Below are 17,827 nucleotides of genomic sequence, written 5' to 3' on the forward strand. Positions count from 1 at the left end.
TTTAGAGACCTGTCTGAAAGGGCCACAGATTGATGCATTGTAATGTAGCACAGTGACTGAATCTGTCATTAGTTAACATACAAACACACATGCATTTGTACTTGCGTCTCTGAGAGGACACTGCCCAGTCAAACTGTTATGTCATTCTAACATCAAACCTAAAATCAAGTCTTACAGTTTTTCTCGATTGTTAAGACTCATTCCTGGGAAGCTACTCTCCTTTTCCCCAAACTGTGAACACAAAACCCAATTTTCAAGCTACATTCACAAAACCTCTGACTCTTCTTCAAAACCAAACTTTCACCCCAAAACAGTTCAATCTGTGCTCAAAACTGAACTATGCCATCAAATCATGCCTCAAGTCAATCTAAATTAAATACTCTACTGAGTAGTCACTAAACACTACATAGAAAAAAGGAAAACACAATGCTCAGGACATGAAGTGGTAGAAATAAATGTTTATTTAGGCTAAATGCATGTTGCAAACCAAAATACCTGGGCATTTCTAGAAATCCTGTGCATTTACATGTAGCACTTGTACGTAGAAATAAAGCACACAAATATTAAAAATGAAGTACAAAGAAAAGAAGTGCATTACTCCGCCACAGCATCATTTCTCCGTACTGGGTCAGGCCACAGGACTTCATCTACATCACAGGCCACATTTACTCTGGCCAGGCAATGGGGGGGAAAACCCCTGGCATGCCGTATCCAGGCTTGACATGCCTCCACACCCATGTCACCACAGGCCAGTTCCATGGCTTGCAGGAGATTTATCCTGGTGTAAGGTTGGCGTTCATATACCCTCCACCGCCATGAGGAGAAGAATTCTTCAATGGGGTTCAGGAAAGGGGAGTATGGTGGAATCTACTGATTTTTGGTTGTACCCTTAGTCCGACCTCCTTCATTGTCATACCATGGACAAGGACATGATCAATCACAGTAGCTCTGATTTCATCTGAAATTACCGTACTGTTCTTTGACCTCGCTGACCACCTCGACCACCTTGACCTGCTCAACCTCCTCTCACACAAACTCCTTTTTTTGGATGTCTATCCATTGTAGTGCCTCACAAACCAGTGCTCTGGCTTATATGTACCCTCACATCATTAGCCACAAGTGTGATAAATTTTGAATTGTTGTGTTCAACCAGTGACACTTGAGCTTTACTTGTGTTTGACTTTTGTCACCTGTGCTCACCATTATGCAACACAGGTGCATCACAATGACAATGTGTTGACAAGATGTGTCTAAACAGGTAAAAAATGCTTATGGTTTTGCCAAAAGAGTGATTGATTCAATAAGTGGGTTCAGGCAACTGACACTTTGTAGTAACAAAGTTTGTAAAAACAACTGTAATGTTTGGGGGTAACTCACACACATGCACAAATCCACTTAATCCTGCCTATAATGTGAGTCACCAATGTTTCACATACCTGCTAACACAATTAATTAACTATGCACTCGTATTTTATGTCTAAACTTAAAGTATACTGGATAAGCATGGCCACAGAGGTGGGAAACTTAAACATGTTCAGACCTCTGCTCCTTAGACACTGATTTTGTGGCTATTAGTCACAGGGGGGCACTGAAATTTATAGGCAGTTTCCCAGACGAGGATTAAGCCTAGTCCCAGACTAAAAAAAACAACGCAAAACAGAGCAAAAAGCAAATAAATCCATGAACATCTCCATTGATAAAAGTTTGTAGTCTAGGACTATACTTACTTCATGGCTGGGAAACCAGCCCTGAGGCTAACTAAAGAACCAAAAGACACAAAATGGCTCCTTCAGACTCTTGGTCATTCCCAGGTGGTCTCCTAATGTTGCTTAGTCAGCATAACTAGCCAGGACATCAAGGAACCAGGCTAGAGTTTCACAGCCCGCACACTCAGCAATCTGAGCATGCCACACACAACTGTTGAGTATACACTCACAAGTGCAAGCAATTATTTTTAACTCATTTAGACTTGCGGCTCGTGGCTGCAGTGATGGCACCTGACCCTGAGGTTAATATCAAGGCAAGGGAGCTTTTTATTATTTCTCTGTTTAGACATTCATCCAAATATCCCCAGACATGAATATTCAGCATTTTGTAATAAGCAGGTGGATGTTTTCATTCACTGAGCGCCAGGGATTTTATGAGTTTTATGCATTATAAGGGGTGAGAGAAATCTACGTTCCTGACAACAGCTGCACAAACTGTCCTTCATAACCGTAGCAGACCAGAACACTCACCTCTCTCCCCCTTTGACACTGTTACCCTGAAAAGACAGGTTTATTTAAACAACAACAACAACAACAACAAAAAAGCAATTCACTGGATAAGAAAATAAGGGTAACATGCCAATTGTGAACTGGCTGGGATGATTAGCTTAGAAGTCATTTCCAGTACATGTTGCCATTCTTTCCCTTCTCAGACACATTTCCATGGCAACAAGTAAACAGTGCCCTCATTCCCTAGCACCATAAACCTCTTGGCAGTGACGTTTAGCTCTCATTTCATCCTGCTCACTTCTGCCTGAGGGCACTACCCAACGTTTTATTAGGAATGCTGGTGCAATGTGAAAACTGATGTGTTATGCCATCCTGAAAAGGCGACTCTGGACTTCCTCACTATTTCAAGAGCGAAGCCTGTAACGCAAGCGTCATGTTCCCCGGTCATAAAAAAAGAAAAAAAAAAAAGATGTGATGTCCACTTCCTTTACTCTGCTAATCAGTCTGAGAAACATACCCAGGTTCATTTCCTACTGGCCGATGACCGCTTTCACCCGTATGCGGTGGATAACAATGAGAAGTCCAAGACAGTATGCACACACACACTGCTTCTTCCTGTTACCCCAAACACAGACATCTCTGGGACTTCTCAGAGAGATGTTCACATACATTTTGCAAACACACAGTCACAATGAAAAACAGATGTATTATGTCTAAACACAGTGAAACAGTCCCGCGGAAGGGCAAAGTCACAGATACACCTGCAGCAAATTGTGGACGTTTTTACACACACCTAATGCAAGTGCACACAAAGCTGAGGGTAGAGTGTAGAGAGATCAAACAAAAAATAAACACTGCAACCAAAACAGGGGGCAATAAGTGGCACGAAGAGTGCAATGAGCAGCTGCATACACACACACCGTTTGTTTAACTTTCTTTGTGGGGACTTCCTGTTGGGTGTAATTATCTCTCATATTTATGATCTCCAGCTTTTCTGCTCACATAAATGAAGCTGATAGGGTCAAGCAGTCTGATGCATTAAGGAAATGAGTTTCAAACACAGTGGGAAGATCTTGGTAACAACAATCTAAACATGATGAGTAGTTGATGAATTCACACCAGGCTGATGATCAGGCGCCCCCTTACACTCGAACCCTCACCAGCAGTTCGGAAGATGGAAGCCTTACTTAGTCAAACAATGATGTCATTGTTGGTGAGACTACCGTAGAGTGAGATTTAAAGTGCAAGGGACGATAAAAATCAGTTTCCATTCAGACTCAACTTGAGATTGTATAAATTTCCATTTATATTTCTGCATACTGATGCAAAAAAAAGAAGAAAGGACTGTGTAGGAACATATCTCCTGTGACCCACTTTTTAGGATCCGGAGATCAGCCGCCTCTTTTTCCTCTTTGTCAGTCTCCCTGTTTGCTTTAACCTTTAAATAGGTTACTCTGGGCCAAGTCATGTGACTACCTGATGTCTTGGCAGTGCATGTATGCTTTCTGGAAAAAAACCCCCAACAAAACACATGATGATTGGCTACAAAACCAGGATGTGTATATGTGAGCGGTGCACTAGTGGAGGTTAGTGACCTAGAGGTCAGACATCCCCCTCGCCTGACTGCTAGGAGAATGTCTCGGTTCTGAAATGCAGCAGGTAGGCTCTGTGGCTGCAATGAGCTCACTTCAAAAGGTGTCCATAAATCACACTGACATGCATCCACCCTTACCTCCCCACGTCCCTCAGTTGCTCTTACACCTACCGATTTCCCCTTTTCTCTGCCGCCATCGAACAAAGCTTCAGACTATATGTCTTTTGTCCCTTACTAGTTCTGATCATTTATGTTTTGAGCTCTTGCATCCACTCACAAGGCCACAATCGCACAAGTGCATTCATTTATTTGTGTAGTGACCTAGGCAAAGCCGTAGGAGTAAAAAAAAAAAAACATTGCAGAAAAACCAGGGAGAGGTGGAGTGATAGTAGTAGATGTAAGCGTATAGTCACCTAAAAGTGATTAGCACTAGTATCAAAAAACAGCAGTCCCTGTGATACACAATACATCCCAGTAGATTTATCTGAGATTGTTTTAAGTCCCCGAGATGAGCCGCAAGTTCAGAAATCCAAGCTTGTTTCTTGACTTTGCCGAAAGAGAGCTGCAATCCGTCAGGTCCTTATCTTAGAGTGTCACACACTGGGATCTCTTTATCATGCAGCCATGCAAAACACCATTCATCTTCCCCACCTAATTCATTATCGGTGATAAAATGCAAAGACCCAGCTGCAGTTGTTAAATGGAGAGGCGAGATGTGAAAACAGGTGCTTTGGTAAACACTGATAGCATTGCTGAATTATGTTGCTTCCAAAGAAGACCTGTCTATCTCTTTCAATCTATTAACCAGAGCTCCTACCCGACTCTTGTCTGACCTTATTCAGCTTTTGTCCTGCTTCTCTTTCCTATATAGAAGAATGATTTGGGAACTGTGCTGAACACAAAACAGACACAAGTTGAGGACTTAGCTAAAGCCACAAGGATAGCATCCTGGTTTCACAGCCTCTTCATCGATCAAGTAAAGTGTAAATGTAAGTCATGCTAAGTGTAAATTATCAGGATACATGGACCCACCTTCACTATTAGACTAGCAGTAGATAAAGGTTAAAAGCTACATGGCACAAAGTGCTGTGCAGAGACACTGAGATAATCCAATGCCTGACCTTCTCAAGAAACACGCAGTGTCTCAAATGAGCTTGATCATGCAAGTCTTCTCATACTATAGGACACTTTTTCCTTCTTTTTTCTTCAGCAATCATTAAACCTTAAACAGTTTCCACTCACCAGTGTTGAGAAAGTGTGCGATGCGATGAGGGATGGGGTTTTTTAAGGGGGGTTGAATACTTCCACAGTGAAGTCATGGCGCTTGTGTCATTGGCCCTCTGCTTTGCTTTGCTCACCGTCTGGCCTGCATTTTACCCATTGATCTAATTTCCATTGCCAACACTGGATGTGGTTCTGTTTGAAGCTGAATGTTTAGGTCCATTAAAGTACTGACAGAATTGCAAACGTATGGTGGACCTTAGGACAAGTAGGAAAACAACTTAGTGTTTTTTGCCAGGCTTCTGAAAAGACTGGAGAATATAGTATGAATATGGAAGACTGTCTCGTTCTGAGGGGCGTTTAGCAGGATGGAAGAAGGCGAGACCTTAACGTTACCTTCTAGCATCTTTACTTTACTATATAAAGATGCCTTGAGACAATTGTTGTGGTGTAATGGCTTTATATAAATAAAACCAAATTATTTCTTGTGCGTCATATGTGAGCAAAGCGTCAGAAAAGCTTATATCCATTTATGTAGAATCTTTATGTTCAAATGTGTTGCTGGTAGTTATTATCAAATATAATTTTAAACACACAGTAGAATATCTCACCTTCAAAATCTGACTTGCCTATATTCTATTTTCAGTTAAATATGGGGTTTAAATGATTTGCAAATTATTGCACATCAGCATCCTAACTTTTAAAAAACTTTTTTTAAAACCCGGATGTTGCATTGTGTTGGAGAAATGTCATATTTGTACTGTGCTGCCACTAATGCGGTCAAAAACCATCTCTGTAGGTGGTTTGACTCGCTGCCCAGGCCATACACAATACATCAAGCTGCTAGTTGTAATGGGGGGTCTGTATCTGTCACATAATTTCTACAACATCACAAAGACAGCTTTATTTCTACGCATAAGGGCAGAAAACTACACAGTGACTCTTATAATGCTCGGATAAGACAACATAGACACTATACGGTTAGCTGCAAGAAGGGAACAAAAAGAAGACATTTCCAGAGACACAAAAATACACTTCATTGAGGCTGCAACAATGAGGTCCAGACATTTATAATTTTTCCCCATCAAATGAAACTGAATTGCTGCAAAAGCACTCCAAGGTACTATTTTTCAAATTCATTTAGCCATATGTGTATTGATGTACCACATGTTCTGCAAAAAGGCCTATTTTGTGTGCCCTTTTATGTTTTTCCAGCTGTGGCAGAGACATAGTCATCATATGACGACATCTTGGCTTTAGATTTTTTTTTAATATAATTTTTTGAACTGTGCAGACAACTATATCCAAGAATAATTGCATCACAGCCCAACATATATCCGATAAGTAATAATAAACAAATAATCAAAAATTATATATGAAATGCATGTAAACTTACGCAATATTTAAGTTTAAGTGTCTGAAATTGTCTGTAAATTTTCAGCAAATATATAGTTTCCCTTCATATTCAAAAACAGTGAAAGGCTCCATGCTCAGTGTTGCATGCGTGGACTTTCTGTCCTTGGTAAAAAGGTTTGGAATTGCTACAGAGCCAATGATGGTTTTCAATGCCAGGTGATTACGCTAAAACAAAAGTAAAACAACGCCTACATAATTCTGGGGTGCTGGAAAAGTTTGAATCATTAGGAGCTGTGCTGAAAGTACTAAAAACATCCTGAGCTGAATGTGATTGGCTGGTTGTGAACACACTTTCAAACACGGCAGTATTTCATTGTTAAGATTACACTGCATCACTTTTAAGGAGTTTCATAGTGGAGAGATGATGCCAGACGCATCGCTGGATGCACAATGTGTTCTTTTGCTTGTTTGCATTTTTGAAATAAAAGTAAATAGTTGTTGAAATTATTGCAAATTAATAGAAATTTCTCTAAGACAGAGAGGTGGTGCACAGAGTGTACTATAAACAGTAGGGATGTACATTTGCCTTTGATTACACCTTTCTGTAACAGTCCTTTGATAAATGCGTGCGCTCACCTCTCCTAGCCATCTCACCCTTTCATTCTCGCTTTTCACTTCAACCAAAGAAGCCACAAAATCCCTTCCCAGTTCTCTGTTAGTCGTTTTAGTCGTACATCACCGTCGTCTTCTCACAGAGAAGCTAACGTCCTTTTATAGCCAGACAACGGCCACTTTCTGCCATTTATGGCTCCTCCAAGGCACTGAATGAGGGCCAGTCAGTATCCAGTAAAGGTGAGAGAAGACAGGGAAGCAAGGGAGGCCAAAAAATATCCTGCCCTCTTCGAACACCTATTCTATGTAACGTTGACAGGTTTACAATTAGTGCCAAATGCTACCCAAGCAGTAGTGAACGCGTTCTCCTCTGTGTATTTTGAAAAGGGCACAACTGTCATATACAGCACAATTTATTGACTGACATAAATCCACACCTCTGTGTATGCAGCGAGTCTGGCTTGTCTCAGCTTGTTTTCTCTGTAGAGACTATTGTCTCTGCCACAGACCCGTAAAGATTATAGTGAGATGGTAGAAAAGTATGCATGTGTGCCTGCGATACGTGCGCGCAAAAGGCAAAAAAGAACTACGAAGATGGAGCAAGATATTCTGGCTAAAGAATCACATTCTTCATTATTTGCTAGTTTCATCATGCAGAGCAGGCATTTTTACAGTGTTTATGTTAAGCAAGGGGGAACGTGCTCTCTTACAGCTTCACTCCAAATAAACAGAGTTGTATTTATCAGAGACAAGATAATTCACTTCTGAACATGTACCAGCTTTTCACACAGGACATCGTGTAAACTCCCTGGGGTTCATTCCTTGGAGACAGTTGTGCAACACAGCAAACATTTGTGAGCAGTCAAATAAAAATGTGCACATGCTAAACAGCTTGCTTCACACCCAAACTCGATTGACGGCACTTCCTCTGTTGTGATGTCACAGTCTGGGCTCATTCTGTGCAGATGTGAGAGCCGACCCTATAAAGTATTTGGGAAGCAATCAACACCAGCGCAGTTGGCATTGCGGCAAACTGAAGTTACAGCCAAATAAAGACACAACTACTGCAGCATGGGGTAAAGGTGAGATACAGTAGTGCTGTGGTGGAACAAACAGTGCAGGTATACAGAGCCAAGCTTTAATTACCTTTCCAAGACATCTGTTATGAGAACAGAGGTCTGCTAGTATGTTGTTTAGAAGAAATTCTTTGCTAACAACCCATTCTTTCTGGGGGTTGCAGTGTTTTGAAAGGTGGCATTTTAAGCTGCAGGCACTGTTGCTGTGTTTGTTGCCTGCTGTGCATCACTGCGTGGTTAAGGACTGTTTGTCACATGCTCTCAAATTATTACCTAATTAAGCCAATGTACAAGACCATCCAATGGAAAGGATGATACAGTTGATGATTGCTGTTAGATTAATGTACATGTAGTAACCTACAAAGCATTTTAGCAGGTAGGATCAGGATCAGGGATCTATAAGTAACAGACACACCAACTTGAGAGTCATCTACTTGTGACAGAAGTCATGATCATTTCAACTCAGTGAGTCCCTCATTATATTATCCAGAAGAATCTCTCTCTGTTATTCCACATGCAAAAAGTGTGGTGTTACAATCTGAAGTGTAAGCACTGGTTCTTTATTTTTTCATCTTCCCTAGCAGACATATGAGGATGGAATAACATCTTATTACCTTGGATCTTGAAGAAATTCTCCTCACTCAACATTCCTCTCCTCAAGTACTTCCATTAACCATAGGTTATCCTATGATTTAGCCACAGCCCAACATAACCATTAGTTATATGAATTTATAACACACATCTTATTACCAGTTATATAAAAGCCCTGCAATTTGTCCACAGACTTTGAATTTGAGCTTTCTTCTGAGTCCTCCCTTCTCCCTTTTCTTGATGGGACTTGCAACTATTCTTCCTCTTTGTCAAAATCTACTACTTTCCCAGGACAGCATCATTTATGGGTGCCAACTTTTTAAGCAACCAATTACATTATGCAATTCAAAGATCTTCACACCTTTTGGCAAAGTTTCAGTCAACACATAGCGGACTTGAATGAGTTCCAAGAAACTAACGAAAGTTTTTTTCTGGGATCCTGCTCTCAGGAACAAGTCAGGTTACACAGATGATGGAAGGCTTTGTAACGGCCGTAGGTTTTACATGACATTCCTTTTATCAGGTCCCGTACATCTGTTGGCACATGACCCTACTCTCTTCCCTTTAGGTGAGGGCGCAGAGAAAGAGTCATGAGTGACTAACACATTTCTTCAGCGCACAACTGAATGTGATGACGAAGCATTGAATCGACAGGATTTCTGCACCCAAACAACATCTGTTTCATGTGAGAGGCTGCAAAGGAAACACTGATAAGCTATGAATGATTTCCATAAATTCAATGTGTAATAAATTTATAGGACACGTGTGGAAAACTTGAATGGATAAGGTGAAAGGCGGAGTGATGTACTCTTTCATGCCATATAATTAGCTTGTATTAAACTCGCAGGTGTGTAGTTATAAGTTACCTATTATTCCATCCTCACAATTTGGTATTTCTTCTGAAAACAGTATTTCCTTTAAGGATAGCAGGTACTGTATTGTAAGTGCTAGGTACAGACCCGTAATTACACTCCTAAAGGAGCATAATTACCCCATTAGCGCAGAGTCAGTTACCTTTAACACGCCTTTGCAGTCTATATGAAGTTTGAGTTCTCCTTACATAAAATCTCATATGGACTGAACACTGTGGCAGTGAGAAATAAGAGCAGTTACACGTGTTAGGCAAAATGAATGAATTGTGAGGTGGTGGTGGGGCGAGGGGGGCACTACCTCCCACAGGGGCCCTGGCTCAAGGGATCATGTTTCAGACGTTTACCAACAAAGCGTCCATGGAGGAAGTCTTGCGACCCTCACAATAACAGCACAGCACCTGGGCCTTCCCCACACAGGAAACCTGAGGTCATTTCCCCCCTTTCACGGAATGCAGACACACTCATGCTGCCAGCCACGCGCCCCCATATCCTAATGAAGAGGGAAGTGAGTAACGGTGGAGGAGACACATTCAAGAAAAAAAAGAAAAAAATATATATATATATGTATGTATATGAAGCAGAAAGGACTACATTTTGCCTTATATGGTCTCACATGTAACACAGACATTACAATTCTGGAAACAAGTTATGCAGTCTCATATCTGTACTGGGATAATCAAATTTTCAGATTTTTAACTGAAAAGAAAAACAAGACACAACAAGGACCAAAGCGTGGGGGCATGCAAGTGAGGGTTAGGAAGACACCGCTATCTTTTTAAAAGACACACACGCCTTAACTTTGAAAGAAGCTGAAGCAGTAATCAAAATAAAACTCTGACACATACCACCGAGGGACAGGAAAAATACAATGCGAAATGTCAGGGGAGAACCACTTCTTTACAAATCTATATTCTGCTCTCAAACCACCTGCAAGCACTTGACCACCAGTTCCTCCATCATTATCCTTGGCCTTATTTCAAATGGTGCCAACACATAAAACTAGCTACAGCCAATTCAAGTCATTTAGCTGCAGTCCCACTACAGTTTAGAGCTGGCCATGGTCCAACCACCATGCAGGGAGAAACCTTTAGAAAACACTGAGACCTCTGAAGAATGTGACCATGGTCAATGAAACAGAGAGGGAGAGAGGAAGAGGGAAAAAAGCAAACAAATACATTATACAGCCCGTGGGCTCTGTCAAGGCAAGCTCCCCAGATGCTAAATGGGACAGAATGACTGTCTTTTGGTTGCTAGGGTATTACTTCTGCTTGTCACTGTGGCAAAGCATTTGTGTAAAAATAATAAACATAACCTGTCAATGGTGAAAGCACAACGAGAGTTCAAAAAGAGCACATCCCTTCAATTCTGTAGTGACACAAAGAAAACAAGGGTGCTGGATCTAATGTTGATTTAAACAGTTGTTGTCTTTGCATTAAAACACACCTTATTTAATAATTCATTTAGCATTTTTCTGCATTAAATGGGGACTCAAAGCACTTTCTACTACAAGCCTTCATCACGTTACTTTATGTATAAGCACCTTGCCTAACCATCATGAGCAACACTCACACACCAATGAATGCACTGAGGTAAACTCAGGGCTCAAAAACTTGCCCAAGGATACTTCAGCATACAGATTACAGTAGTCAGGGATTGAACCAGTGACCTTCTAATTAGTAGAGGACTGCCTCTGGCTCCAAGGCTCAGCTGCTCCACAAAGACATATGTTTTTAAGGAACCACTGGGTTTCAGGAGTCAAGCCCTTACTTTAAATCTAATAATAATTTAATTTTAACAATGGATCAAGAGACTATGCATAAGCATTCGCTCATCACAAAGACATCACCCAGATCCACAGGTTCCTTCATTTGCAAAGAGTATCAGCATTTTTGCCTCATTATTTTCTCATTTCTCGTGTCCTCATCCTAACTTTATTGTGCTCACTGCGTATCTCTGCTCTCATTAAACCCTATTCCCAGCTAAAGCTGGAAAGTGTGACTGTAAACTACATGCTGAGTTCCAGACAGACAAAGCTAACAAACAGGAACTAGTTGAGAGAACAAAACTAAGAAAGGAAAGTCAATATCACAGCTATGCTCACTGTTTGGCCAGCTTCAGAGCTCTAAACAAAAGCCTGTGTTGTTCCTTATCTGCTGGATATGCAAATATGCAACTGTAAGTGCCATATCAACTTTATATGGTGACAATATCGTATGTCAGTGCTGCATAACAGTTTCTGTGTTTCTGAGATCCCTAGTGATTCAAAGCATGGTTAGAATTTAACTTGACCAAATCTTTGTATGTTAATGATCTGTTACAGGCACTGCAATGTAATAAAAACCCTCCTAACACAATGGAAAAACTGAATTTGCATCTTCAGTCTGTAACTTGGCATCACATGTAGTGTCAGCACAACAGCAGTCGTTATGTCCCTGAAAGCCCTTCCAACTATACCCGAGAAAAAACACAATACTTTGTGTCTGTAATCTGCTTACGCTGTAGAAATAAAAATAAACACCATTTCCATCTTCAATCCTTGGATTAAACTTTATCCCATTGTGAACACGTTACTCTCACCGCATGCCCACTGCACCCGCATGACACAACAGATGAAACACCAAACAATCACCACAAGGATGACACTGCTACTATGCATTATGATGTCACGATACACGCCCAACACAAACCTCAAAGCTGCAGTACAGACACACCCATCCCAGACGCACACTGCCATACCCCACTTTGTTCTGCTGGAGAAATGACAAGTTAAGCCCGAGGGACTTTGCTCCGTGAGGCCTTCACACGTTGCTCAGCCAGGAGCTTCAGTGGCACAAAAGTTCCTCCTTAATCCTTCCTCGACACAGTTCAGTGGGTCACACAAACTAACACACTCTGTTTCTCCATTGTTTGTTTTATGCCTCATTTGCATGTTTGCATATACTGTTTTACAATAATAAGGAAAAGCAAAGGAGAAAAGAAAGGAGAAAAACACATAGACAGACAGAAAAGATTCAGACCCCCTGAAATGTCTCTGGGTTTTACTTTGCAGGCTTATCCACGGGCCCTGTGTTTGACTAAGGTGTGAAGGATTAATACTTGTCATAATGTCAAGCCCAAGCCTGCTCTTTTCTTGCAATTCCCAACATGAATAGTACAGAGTAAATGTGATCTTAAGATGTTAAATTATACATGAAGCTCATACTGTGCAGCTAAGTGCAGTGCTACCAGTACAACCACATGAAAGACAACTAATAATAATCAGTATTTCAGTAAGCTGATCACTATTCAGCTGAAAATACATTTCACAAAGAGTAAACTTTTGCCACGAGACACAATCATAGGCTGTTATTTATTATCCATTTACTGAATATAAAATAGTAATGACACAACTAGTAATTACAACACTTTAAGTTCTTTAAACTCGAGATTCTTTGTGAAATGTATTTTCAGCTGAATACCTCACCAAGAGTCAGTATGTATAAGTTACTTTATTTTGCCATGATCCATCTTTTGCGAAGTAATTTCCTGCTTGAAAGGTAAATTCATTGTTTAGTAAAAAGGAATACCGTGATAATAAGGAGAGGAAAAGTCTCTATCTCTCTCTATATTTTTTTTTAAAAGAAAGTTGAATCCTACCAGGGGTCTCTGAAGTCTGGAGGCACCTTTGGAACTTCAAAGTGGTAACCCGCCTCCTCCTCTGCAGGCACTCGCTCAGATCAGGACTGGGATCAGTTCGCAGATCGCTCCTCCGACGTGTCGCCCGCAACTGTGCAACTTTTTGTGTTTCCTCTGACTGTTGATAAACCTCTGCGGCAGAGAGGGATGCAGCTTGCCGGCTACTTTTGTCCTACTACTGAGGAAGTTGCTGGTGAGTCACAAGATCCCGCCCCCCCAAAAAACATTCCTCCCTTCCTCCCTCCCTGCAGCGACTTCAAACGAGACCTGAGAGTAGTCTAGGCAGTGGAGGGTACATCCCAACCGGGCCTTATTTTTTCCGTGCTGCTGTCAGTTTTAGTAGAATTACATATTATAGCCGAGTTAATATCCTTAACAGGAAACACCGACTTACAATAAGTATGGTGGAGAAGGCGATACTGCTCACGAGCTTCCTTAATTAATTCTGACAAGCAATCAGCCGGTTAGTAAATAAATCAAGCAGAAGTAAAAAGTCTGACAGATGAATGTGAAATTATCTGTGAACCTCCCATGCAATGTTTAGAGTTAATACACATGAGACGTGACCACTCTATGAGAGCTGGAATAGACTCCAGCCAGGCCAGCACCCTCAACTGGAGAAGCGGGTAAAAAAAATAAAATACATTTCGATAAAATAAATAAATAAAGCATGAATGGATGCATATAATAGTGTTCAAATGCTCTGACATTTTGGTCTCAGATCAATTCCAGATATTAATGACTTGGCTTCAAATAGAGACTTTATATTTCCTACAGTCTAAATAATGTGTAAGTATAAATATTAACTGGTGAAAGTGAACAGCAGCAAGCAGCCTAGATATGTATTAAGACATTCTTGCTTTTCTAAAACACACAAATCTCTTGCTTTTTAAGTGACATTTGTTGACCTTTTCATGCAGTTACATTACCAAAAAGGGTAAAGAGCAAACCCAGTTGCTAAATTACACTTCCCTATTTTAAAGTGTGGGTCATTTCTCCACACCCCATGTTTCATTTTTTGTCATGACTCAACAAGTGGGAGTGACATTTTCCCCTGGATGCAGCTGGCTGCTGTTTTGTCATACAGTGAATGATCCTGATATCTCCATTTGAGTCATTACAGTGAATCAGTATGTTCCCAACCCATTAAACACAGTATCGTTGGCAGAATTGCCTCCATGCATGATAAACAGTACGGCACGTTCAGGTCGGCAGTCACCATACACTTTCTGTGGTTAGGGATTGAACCATATACACAGCAGCAGCTCAAACATAGCAAAGACCACAAAGACCACACTCTCTGTAGGAAAAGTTTTCAAAGAATAACTGTTTGTGAATTGGTGAAAAAAAACCCTCAACATTTAACAGTTCAATATGTGTAATTAAACAACTGTGGTGCTAATTTTCAACTCCATATTTTTAGTCTGCTAGTATAGCTTTGTATTGCAGTTCACAGTTTAAAGCAATCCTTGGCGACCTCATACTGACCTATGCTGCTTTGATGCGGCCCCTAAGATCATCCTGTGGCCAAAAAAAGCTGTTTTTAACCACTGTTTAAGCTCATTGCAGGACTTCATTTCAAGGATGTCAGTATTGTTATTATTACATGCTGCTGTTTGCAGCTATACTGAAGACCCTCTCATAGATTTTCCTTTTAAGGGTGCTCTGCAAGTTTTCAGTAAGGCGGAGATAAGACCATAATGCCCACCGCACCATCTGACCATATCTGTGATTTGAACCAGTAATTAATCTTCTCACAGTTTGATGATCTCAATTTTCAAACCTTCTCTGTGGTTTATATGCTTCTTGCAAGGCAAGCTATTTGATACTCTTATTTTAGGCTGGCCTCAATCAAAGGCCACATAAAGGTCAAGTAAAAAACGTCACGACGCCACGCAGATGTGAACCGTGGTGCGCGCTTTCTCCTGGAAGACATTATTCACGTTACACTGCATTTCAATCAAAAGTGTCACAAACAGCTTTGCAAACAACAAAAACAGACCATGCAAGAGAATTTCAAACCTTTCTCACTTCCACCTAACAAAACAGGATTAGTCTCTGGGTGATGTGTGCCGAGTGACAGTTTCAGAAATGTGCCAGTGTAAAGGGCTAAAAGGTTTCAGACACTGTTTCAGCCATCTGAAAAGCCCTCTGGCTGTAAGGCACTAACATACTAACTTAAAACTCTCTGTGTCCATCCTCAGCTATCTGTTAGCTATTTGTTATCACTGGGATTCAACTCACTATTTAAAGCAAGTTTCATGTAAATTTATTGCAGAGAGATGAAAAGATCTCTTCACTCTATGAGAAATAACTGACTAGATGTTTGTATTACATTGTGGACATACTTTGTGTAACAGCTGCACCACCATCAGTAAATAAGAACAGCGATCAGTCAATACACTTCTCATTCAAATAAGACTTTCACAAGAAATGCCAGTGCTCAGAAGTACTAAACACTACAATATAAATTCCTGCTAATTTCATTCACTTAATATGGCATCGTTGTTTCTTGATTGTTTATGGACGAGCAACAGAGGATATCCCATATTAAGTTAAAGTTCAAATCAAAACCCTCCGACCATGTGGCATGTTGTTTTTCATGGTTCTTTGAAAACTGAAAGAGTGTGATCCCCACTCGTTTGACCCCTCACTTCCACGCAACCCCCTAATTATGAATTCTAATTTTACACTCTGAGGCGTGGTCCCATCAGGCTGTGTGAAACATTACAGGATTACAGGCCTGTCAATTCATCGTGGTCGAGATAGTCCGATGAGTTTCTTACTTTGTAACCAAGTTAACTGTGACCTTTACCTTAAACATTTATATTTTAGTTTTGCAAAACAAGTTAAAGGTTTAATATGAGTCAACTGAATGTGACTTGATCATGAACAGAAATGGATCATAATGTCTAAAGTGAATGCTATGCAATGAATGTTTTTGATTATTATGTGCTAAACTACACACAACACGCTCTTTTCTTGGACGTGTGGCTTTGAAACATCTGAGGCAAATTAGCTCAAATGAACAACATAACCCTGAGCACAAAACCAATGGTGTTATTAAATTGCTAAATGCCCCACTTGAGTGATATCTAAATGTGTCCTGTACAATTTGTGTGTGTTTTCACACGATACATAATGGCAAGTGGACATCGTGACGTCCCGCTATAATGTAATAAAAATATCGACATATTTAGTGGTGAGAGGCACGAAATAGCATGAACTCAAATGGTGTTTGGATACTTAAATTGAATTTACAATGTCTTTGTAGCTTTAGATAGAGAAGTACGTGGAGCACACTGTCTATCAATTATCAAAGATAAACTCAAAATAACCTATCACAAGACTATCAATTTAAGAATAAAGGCTTTTGCTGATATCAGCAATTAGAGCTTATTTACAGAGCACATCAGGTCTGATCTAAAAACAATGACCCTTTTTTCTACACTTTGCAGCCATGATTGCTTGGAGTATAAAACCAGTTATGGCACAATATACACTCTCAAAACTCAAGCAGAGAAAATAAGCACCATATCAACACTTAATAGTAGACAATTTTGTTTTACAAGAGTTTGTGGTTAACTTTCTATTGTGAGAATCCCACCCAGTAGTGCCCCTATGTTGTAATTTACTGGGAACTGGGCATAAAGAAGCAGAATGTAACACTGTTCTATTACAAGGGAAAAGCTATGCATCACATTACTATATGTTACACCATTAGACTGAATCAATATAAATACTTTTAAACTATCTAGTATATCAGTCACAAGATAAATCTGGGGTGCTCAATGGATCCTTCTGGGGTATATAATATAATACTGAGTGTTTCTTCTTGTTTTGTTTATTAATGCTCTTTTCTTAATGTTGGGTCATTTTACCTTCTTAGTTATCTAAACTAAACCATATGAGGAATTCATAAGAGGAAAGATGCTTGACAGAATTGCTAACTACATGAAAACATCTTCATCTTCTGTTTGCAATAGGCAGCCAATCAGGAGAAAGTTGGCCTAAAGGTTTCCTTAAAGGGGGAAGAGCTACAGCATCTTGAAAGTAGATGACTGAGCAACTGCATGAAGTCCTGGTATGAAGTAAATAGGGATTATATTAAATTGTGTGCCAAGAAAAAGGCATTGTGGATATAGAAGTAGGCATAATGGGTTCACTCCAATGAATTCTTAAGTCAGTTTGAAGTGTAGCTGCCAGATGTTGTAAAAAGTTTGATATTTCCATCTAAGAATAAAGGTTATATATACAATGTACTAGAAAATAGAAATGATGTAAATAGAATTTCCCGAACACTACTTTCCACCGCTGACAGCAACTTATTCAATCTCTTAGGAGATACAACTAAATAATCACACAGGAGAAATTTGTAGCCCGTCCATTTTTCGACTGGGTTGGTCAAATGGCCCGTTGCAGATGAAGACCAACCACGGCCAGGGGAGACATACCAAAGTCCTGAGCTCACCCCGAGTGCAGCAGCCTCACAATAAGTCAGCAGTGTTATTTTTACGAGGTCATATTTGAAAACCCAATGGCTCTGCATCTGCCCTGCAAGGGCATTCCTCCATTGCTGACCATGAACAAACCCACAAGCTGTTGTGCTCCTGT

The 17,827-nt window shown here is 40.3% G+C and overlaps 1 protein-coding gene across 1 annotated transcript in view; it reads right to left on the bottom strand.

Annotated features, from left to right (window-relative positions):
- Window positions 1-13,401, bottom strand: part of fhl3a (four and a half LIM domains 3a) — a 36,257-nt gene extending 22,856 nt beyond the window's left edge. The window contains exon 1 of the mRNA XM_004551005.6: window positions 13,175-13,401. The gene's annotated coding sequence lies outside the window, so the exon portion shown is untranslated. The remainder of the gene's footprint in view (window positions 1-13,174) is intronic.
- Between the last annotated feature and the right edge of the window lie 4,426 nt (window positions 13,402-17,827).

The sequence above is a fragment of the Maylandia zebra genome, linkage group LG11, assembly GCF_041146795.1.
Source record: "Maylandia zebra isolate NMK-2024a linkage group LG11, Mzebra_GT3a, whole genome shotgun sequence".
NCBI lineage: Eukaryota > Metazoa > Chordata > Actinopteri > Cichliformes > Cichlidae > Maylandia > Maylandia zebra.